Source organism: Bos javanicus, chromosome 29 (assembly GCF_032452875.1).
Source record: "Bos javanicus breed banteng chromosome 29, ARS-OSU_banteng_1.0, whole genome shotgun sequence".
Lineage (NCBI taxonomy): Eukaryota > Metazoa > Chordata > Mammalia > Artiodactyla > Bovidae > Bos > Bos javanicus.
In genome coordinates, this window is record NC_083896.1 from 38,807,817 (window position 1) to 38,817,276 (window position 9,460).

A 9,460-nucleotide genomic window follows, 5' to 3' on the forward strand; every position below is an offset into this window, starting at 1 on the left:
AGAGATCTTTTAAGGACTGAAGTGAGGATTATACACACCAGAGGACCCAATTTGTTTTGAAAACTGCTTTTCCAGCTCAGATCCCAATTCTCTCTCAATTCTTCAGCTTCTAAATACCTTGTCTTTATTACCTCACATTCTAACCTACCTGTCTCACCTTCCTTACTTCTGTTCACATCACTTCACCATCTAGTCCACCAGCATTGCAAGATCCAGAACTGAGGAGTTAGCAATAATTTCTCGAAGTGAGTAGAAATACAATGACTATTTCTACTTTAATATTTGTTTGTCCTTACAAAGGTCTTTTGAAAGACTGAGATGGCTAGAATTATAGAGATCTCACGTTTGAGGCCTGGTAAAAGACATTTCTTGTTACATTGGTTGTTGGTGGTGATGCAGTCTCATAGTTGTTGTACATCTGAGAAAGTATTTTATCTTGTTTTTGATATGTATTTTTCTTGGGTGTAGAATTCTGAGCCAATTATATTTCTCTGAGCATTTTAAGATGTGGTACCAGTGTCCTCTGGCTAACATTGTTTTATATGCCTAATCTGCTGTCTTTCTCATTTTTGTTCTATTGTGTCTGTTTTTCCTTCTGGTTACATTTCTTTGGTTGATTGTTTTAAACAATGAATTATCATGCACCTTTGAATAGTTGTCATATTTCTTGTCTTTGAATTAATTGAACTTCTGTGTTAATGAGTTTAAAGCTTTAATCATATCTGGAAAATTTTCAGCCAGTAATTATGAAGTTCTTTTCTCTATTCTCCTTCTTTCACTTCTGTGGGATTCCATTTACATATTTGTTAGTATTCTTAAAGTTGTTTCAAATCTCTATGATGCACAATTAATTTTTTCCCACAGTCTTTTCATTCCTATTTTCCATTTCTCTATTTAACATACTCAATATTCTTCAGCTTCATGACTATAAAGATTATTATTCTAGGAAGCATTTTAATGTCCTTTCCTGCTAATTATGTAATGTATGTTTTAACTGTGTTTTTACTAATTGATTTTTCCTTCGTTTTGGATATTTTCTTGCTTCTTTACACATTGGAAATTTTTTAAAATTTATTTATTTATCTTAATTAGGGGATAATTACTTTACAATATTTTGATTGACGTAAGTCAAATATTTTCACATTTCATATGGAAATTTTAAGTTGGATATTGGATGTGGCAATTTTTACCCTTTGGATGCTGAATATTCTTAATTTTTAAAAATTATTCATGGCACTGTTTGCAGACACTTTTAATTTCATGGAAACAATTGTATTTTTTGAAGGCTTGCTCTTCAGGTTTTTTAGCTGATATAAGACAAGACTTTACACCAGGTTTACTATTCCCCACTAGTAAGGCAATATTGTCTTCAGGGCCATACTGATGTCATGGGAATTATGAGAAATTTCCATGCTGGTGGGTGGGGACACCATTAGACTTGGTGCAATTTGAGACTCAGGGATTGTTCCCTATAATCCTGACCAGTACTATTAACTGTCTGCTGTAAACTGGAAGGGTATCACCTGTACACTTGCACATTTCTCTGTGTGTTGTTCTCTCCTGTGATCTCTAACTATCTAGAGTCTCAAATCTTTCTTCTTAGGAGACCGTTGGTCTCTGCCTAGATAGCCCTTTCATGTATGTGTTGGAAATTATTTCTAGAGTTGGGACAATTGTAGAACTCACCTTGCTTGCTCCCTGCCTCAGGAATCCATTCTCTGTTGCCTGACATTTGATGTAAAAATCTGCTCTTTCATTTATCTCTTCTATTTTCAAATTGTTTGAAACAGGAGAATAAATGTGTCTTTGCTCCTCTATGTTTAGCAAAATGGAGGTCCCCCTGCCATCAGAACTCACTGAATGCCTTTTGCCTGCTAGGCAGTGACTTCTGTGCATGGGTGCAGACTAACCAGGGATATGGGGATTTGGGGAGCCCCATCTTGCTGGAGAACCATGACAGTTATAAATAGCATTTGCTATGGGTATGTTCAGTTCAGTTCAGTCACTCACTCATGTTTGACTCTTTGCAACCCCATGGACAGCAGCACGCCAGGCTTCTCTGTCCTTCACCAACTCCTGGATCTTGCTCAAACTCATGTCATCGAGTCGGTGATGCCATCCAACCATCTCATCCTCTGTCATCCTCTTCTCCTCCTGCCTTCAGTCTTTCCCAGTAATAGGGTCCTTTCTAATGAGTAAGTTCTTCACATCAGTTGGCCAAAGTATTGGAGTTTCAGCTTCAGCATCTGTCCTTCCAATGAATATTCAGGATTGATTTCCTTTAACATGGACTTGTTGGATCTCCTTGTAGTCGAAGGGACTCTCAAGAGTCTTGTCCAACACCACAGTTCAAAACCTTCAATTCTTCATTACTCACCATTCTTTATGCTCCAACTGTCACATCCATACATGACAACTGGAAAAATAGTTTTAATTATACTGAACTTTTTTAGCAAAATATTGTCTTTGCTTTTAAAAATGCTGCTAGGCTTGTCATAACTTTTCTTTAAACAAGCAAGCATCTTTTAATTTCATGGCTGAAGTTATCATCTGCAGTGATTTTGAAGCTCTTAAAAATAAAGTCTCTCACTGTTTCTATTGTTTCCCCATCTATTTGCCATGAAGTGATGGGACGAAATGCCATGATCTTCATTTTTTCAATGTGGAATTTAAGCCAGATGTTTCAATCTCCCCTTTCACTTTCATCAAGAGGCTCTTTAGTTTCTCTTCATGTTCTGCCATTACAGTGGTCTCTTCTGCATATCTGAGGTTATTGATATTTCTCCCAGCAACCATGATTCCAGCTTGTGCTTCATCCAGTTGGGCATTTCGAATGATGTATTGAGCATATAATTTAAATAAGCAGGGTGAAAATATACAGCCTTGACGCACTCCTTTCCTGATTTGGAACCAGTCTGCTGTTCCATGTTCAGTTCTAACTATTGCTTCTTGACCTGAATACAGATTTCTCAGAAGGCAGGCAAGATGGTCTGGTATTTCAATCACAGTAAGTTTTCTGCAGTCTGTTGTGATCCACACTGTCAAAGGCTTTTAAATGGTCAATAAAGCAGAATTAGGTATATTTTTGGAATTCTGTTGCTTTTTCTATGATCCAATGAGCGGTGGCAATTTGAACTCTGGTTCCTCTGGCTTTTCTAAATCCAGCTTGAACTTATGGAATTTCACAGTTCATGTATTGTTGGAGACTTGCTTGGAGAAATTACTTTGGTAGCATGTGAGATGAGTGCAAGTGCGTGGTAGTTGAACATTCTTTGAAATCGCCTTTCTTTGGGATTGCAATGAAAACAACCTTTCCAATCCTGTGGCCACTGCTGAGTTTTCCAAATTTGCTAGTGTATTAAGTGCAGCACCTTAACAGCATCATCTTTTAGGATTTGAAATAGCTCCACTGCAATTCCATCACAACCACTAGCTTTACTCATAGTGATGCTCTTTAAGGGCATCTTGACTTCACATTTCAGGATGTCTAGCTCTAGGTGAGTGATCACACCATTGTGGTTATCTGGGTCATTAATATCCTTTTTGTATGCTAAGCTGCTAAGTCACTTCAGTCGTGTCTGACTCTGTGCGACCCCATAGACGGCAGCCCACTAGGCTCCTCTTTCCCTGGGATTCTCCAGGCAAGAATACTGGAGTGGGTTGCCATTTCCTTCTCCAATGAATGAAAGTGAAAAGTGAAAATGAAGTCGCTCAGTCATCCCCAACTCTTAGCAACACCAAGGACTGCAGCCTACCAGGCTCCTCCATCCATGGGATTTTCCAGGCAAGAGTACTGGAGTGGGGTGCCATTGCCTTCTCCAACATAGTCTGCTACCATGGTTTTAATTACAGATAGGAATAAATCTATTTAAATTATATATGCTTAAAGCAAATAAAAAGAAGTCTAAAAAGGTCTATTACAATGAACTACTTGCTTAAAGTATCAAATATTTCTCCACAGCTAAAACCAGGTAGTTTTTTCAAAAATAAACATTGATAACTTACTTTCATTTATGTTTTTATGTTTCTTCTATATATTCTTTCAATCTCTTCTTAATATATTCTGCTTCTCTTAGGTCCATGCCATTTTCTTCTTTTATTTGGCCCATGTTTGCATGAATGATCCTTCCCTATCTCTAAATTTCTTGAGCAGATCTCTGGTCTTTCCCATTCTATCGTTTTCCTCTATATCTTTGCACTGATCACTTAGGAAGGCTTTTTAAAAATCTCTTCTTGCTATCTTTGGAACTCTGCATTCAGGTTGGTATGTGATTCTTTTCCCTTTTGCCTTTTGCGTCTCTTCTTTTTTACATTATTTCTAAGGCATCCTCAGAGAACCATTTTGCCTTTTTGAATTTCATTTTATTGGGGATTGTCTTGATTAGGTACCTACAGATCAAAAAACGAAGATCACTGCATCCAGTTCCATTATTTCATGGCAAATACATGGAGACACAATGAAAGCAGTGACATAGTTTATTTCCCTGGGTTCCCAAATAGCTCCAGATAGTGACTGCAGCTGTGGGGAAAAACAAACAAACAAACACTAGGTCCTTGGAAGAAAAACTATGAAAAACCTTGACAGAATACTAAAAAGCATAGACATTACTTTACCAGCAAAGATCTGTAGAGTCAAAGCTATGGTTTTTCCAGAAGTCATGAGTGGATGTGAGAGTTGGACCATAAAGAAAGCTGAGCACCAAAGAATTCATGCATTTGAACTGTGTGCTGGACAAGACTCTTGAGAGTCCCTTGGACTGCAAGGAGATCCAACCATTACATCTTAAAGGAAATAGTCCTGAATATTCATTGGAAGGACCGATGCTGAATCTGAACCTCTATTATTTTGGCCAATTGGTGGGTAGAACTGACTCATTATAAAAGACCCTGATGCTGGGAAATATTAAAAGCAGGAGGCAAAGGGGAAGACAGAAGACAAAATTGTTGGGTGACATCATCAACTTGATGAGCATGAGTTTGAGCAAGTTCTGGGAGTTGGCGATGGACAGGGAAGCCTGGCATGTTGCATCCCATGATATAGCAAAGAGTGGACATGACTGAGAGATTGAACTGAACTGATGTACAGAGGACAATCAGGGAGCAGGCAGAAGTCTTTAAGGAAGGAGGAAGGAACAATTTGTGGATAGCTGACAATTTTAGGTCAGCAGGCCATTTCAAGCTGGACAGGCTGTAGGGAAGCAATTCTATGCCAGGTGGAGAGAATGGTAAGAGAAAGGCAGGGGGCAGTGCTGGGATTTCCCAGAGGACCAGATCCCACTTCTATTAAACTTTATCAATGTTCAATATTGTTAGGTGATTGGAAACATGAGTTTTGTTTTGGAAGTGGTAGAGTAATACTCAGTGGAAGGACTGATGATGAAGATGAAGCTCCAACACTTAGGCCAATGATGTCAAGACCCAGGTCTTTGGAAGAGACCCTGACGCTAGGAAAGATTGTGGGCAGAAGAAGAGAGATGAGAATATGAGATGGAGTCACCTATTCAAAGGACATGAGTTTAAGGAAATTAGACGAAATAGTGAAAGACAGGGAGGCCTGTTTTGTTGCCGAACATGTAACCACAAAGAGTCAGACATGGCTTAGCAACTGAACAATACCAGTGAGGACATAGGGTCCAGTGAAGGCTCTGGTCCTTGTTGGAGTGGAGAAAGATTTAGTTGGAAGGGGAGGCTTCCCATCCTCTGGTGCAGGTCCTTGAATCCAAGGCAAGGAGCACATGATTTTGAATGTGTTATCAAACATTGTTTTCTAAAAAAAACAAAAACAAAAAAACAAACTCTTTTTGGCAGGAGAGAGAGCTTTGACTGAGTTTGTTCTCTAGATGTTACTGAAGGATGTCAAAGGGATCTGGAGTGGGGTGAGTCTACAAAAACCAGGTGACTGGCTGCTGGAGGGTGAAGCTTGTGGTAGACATCTGGCATTAGGTGCAAAACGGATCCAGAAAGAGTGTCCCTACTGGAGTGTACATGCCAATGTATCACATTGTTTCAGCAGATCACTTCAATGTTGTTTTGGGGCCAGCAAGAAATGGATGGGTGGTTTGCTTTTGTTTATTCCTGTGGGTAATTAGATGACTAAATGTGTGGTTACTTCATTACATGGTTGGAATCATACTTGGGAAAGAAAACTAGATCAAGTCCACACATATTTGGTCATTAAACAGCAAGCATAGGAAGATTTCTAAGGCAAATGTAGGTAATTAAAACATGAGGGGCCAAATGGAGACAGTTACATTTAACAGGCTGAGATTGGACTGTACAGGTTGCCATAGCTGTTGCTATGACAAGTAGGCATAACAGCTACTTCTTGCTATGCTGGAGATGCGGGAAACCGAAAAGAGACCAACAGCCTTACAACTCTCCTTTCAATGTGGTTTCAGGCGAGAAGTAGTTGACAAGGAAAGGCTGACTGGTAAGCCTGGGAAGGGAGCAATCTGAGACAGTAATGATTAGCTCTTGTTGGGGCCCAGAAAACAGAAGCATTGGCTCAGTCAGAGTTCTGGGTCAGGTTCAGAGATAGATGTCATTTGGCTTGAATCAGTATTTAGCCTTGGGGATGGCAGCCATAACATCTAAACAGAAGATTTCCATCTCCCCAGGTGGCAAAATAATTCATACTTTTTCCAGATTCTCAGGGCCACTTCTTAGCAGGCACACGTGCATCTAGATGTGGAATTATCATCATCGTGCCCATTGACCAGATGAGAAAACCGAGCTTAAGGGACTTGATCAAGGTCCCACAGCCAAGCACGTGAAAAGCCAAGCACAAACCCAGGGTAACAGTCCTCAAATTGTGTGTTTTTGCTCCACACCCACTGGGAGTGGTGGGCGATGATCTGGCAACAATGCTTAGGCAGAAGCAAGCAGTAGTCAGGCTTTAATTGAAGTAAGTAAGGAAAACCAGTAGAATATTCAGCTATGACCTAAATAAAATCCATTATGATTTTATAGTGGAGATGGAAAATAGATTCAAAGGATTAGGTCTGGAGGCCTGAAGAACTATGGATGGAGGTTTGTAACATTGTACAGGAGGTGGTCACCAAAACCATCCCCAAGAAAAACAAATGTGAGTAGGAAAAGGGATTGCCTGAGGAGGCCTTAAAAACAGCTGAGAAAATAAGAGAAGTGAAAGGCAAAGGAGAAAGGGAAAGATGTCCTCAATGGAATGCAGACTTCCAGAGAGTAGCAAGGGGATATAAGAAAGTCTTTATAAGTGAACACTGCAAGAATTAGAGGAAAATAATAGAACTGTAAAGAGTATAGATCGCTTCAGAAAAACAGGAGCTATCAGAGGAACACTTCATGCAAGGATGGGCACAATAAAGGTCAGAAAATCAGAGACTTAACAGAAGCAGACGAGATTAAGAAGAGGTGGCATGAACGCACAGAAGAACTGTACAAAAATGGTCATAAAGACCAGGATAGGGATGATGCTTGCGTCACTCATGTAAAGCCAGATATACTAGAGTACGAAGTCAAGTGGGCCTTAGGAAGCATCACTACAAACAATGATAGGAGAGGTGATGGAATTCCAGCTGAGCTATTTAAAAATTCTAAAGAATGAGGCTGTAAAAGTGCTGCATTCAATACGTCAGCAAATTTGGAAAACTCATGAGTGGCCACAGTGCTGGGAAAGGTCAATTTTCATTCCAATCAAAAAGAAAGGCAATTCCAAAGAATGTTCAACCTATCATGCAATTGCACTCATCTCACTTGCTCACAAGGTAATGCTCAAAATCCTTCAAGCTAAGCTTCAACACTTCATGAACTGAAAACTTCCTGATGTACAAACTGGTTTGAGGAACAAGAGATCAAATTGGCAACATCCATTGGATCATAGAGAAAGCAAGGGAATCCCAGAAAACATTTCCGTCTGCTTCACTGATTATGCTAAAGCCTTTCACATAAATGACCACAACAAACTGTGAAAAATTCTTAAGGAAATGGGAGTACTAGATCACCTTACCTGTCTCCTGAAAAGTCTGTATGTAGGTCAAATTGCTGCAGTTAGAATCAGACACAGAACAACTGACATATTTAAAACTGGGTAAAAAAGCGTGACAAGGTGTACATTCTCACTCTGGTTATTTAACTTCTATATAGGATACATCATTCAATATGTTGGACTGCATAAATCCCAAGATGCAATAAAGATTGCTGGGAGAAATATCAACATCCACAGATATGAAGATGACACTGCCCTAATGGAAGAAAGCAAAGAACTAAAGAGCCTCTTGAGGAGAGGAGATGCAAAAACTGGCTTAAAACTCATCCAAAACATTCTTCACAAAAATATACTCCGCATTCATGGCATCTGGTCCCACCACATCATGGCTTATTGATGAGGGAAACGTGGAAACAGTGGCAGATTTTATTTTCTTGGGCTCCAAAACCACAATCGACCTTGACTGCAGCCCAAAATTAAAAGACACTTGCTCCTTGGAAGGAAGAAAGGCTATGAAAAACCTGCACAGTGTATTAAAAAGCAGAGACTCACTTTGCTACAGAGGTCTGTAGTGTCAAAGCTATGATTTTTCCAGTAATCATGTACAGATGAGCCATTTGGACCATAAGAAAGGGTGAATGCCAAAGAATTGAGACTTTGAACTGTGGTGCTTGTGAAGATTCTTGAGAGTCCCTTATACAACAAGGAGATCAAACCAGTCAATCTGAAAGGAAATCAACTTCTGACCCCGGCTGACTCAGCTGAGGCATCTACTGAGGGCCTCCAGGTGGAAAGAATGTATTCTTCCACTGCAAATGAGCCTAACCATTGCAACTCCAAGCAAATAGTTTGTAGCTCCACCCCTGGAGGAATCTCAGAAAGGCTGAAGGCTCTGTGTACCCTGGATTCCATGATACATGTGTTGCATTCTCCCCAGAAGCAATGGAGGCCAAGGAAGGGGCATTCTGGGCCCTGGAGGAGGGGGAAGGCTCAGGAATCCACTGGGGCCACCACTTACTAAGTAGGACTGGAAAGAACAGATCAGGCATATGTGGCAGACAGCTGGTGACTGGGCTGTGGGAAAAAGAGGAAACCAGCTCTGCATGAAATGCTCCTCACTCAACATCACATGGAGGAGAAGCCCAGTGATAAGTTCTTCTGAGATGGGATGAAGAGAGTCTATTTCATTACCCCTTATAATTCCTCTGAATGAGGAGGTAGTGGAGTTTGTGGGTCATCACAAACTCTTCCATGGCCTAGACCATCTGTGACTTGCTATCCTTTGGGCTGCCTCTCCCCAGCATCAGTCATGTAGTTCTGGAGGAATTTAACAATCATGTGTGCTTCTGGGTCAGGGACAAAGACCATGTAAAGCCAGTCATAAGACCCCATGTCCCTGCCAGGATGGCTGATCTAGGGCTGTACATGTGAACAGAGGTGGGTGATTCAGAGAACACCCTTGAACTCTAATGTCTGCAATCTTTTTTCCTTACTAGG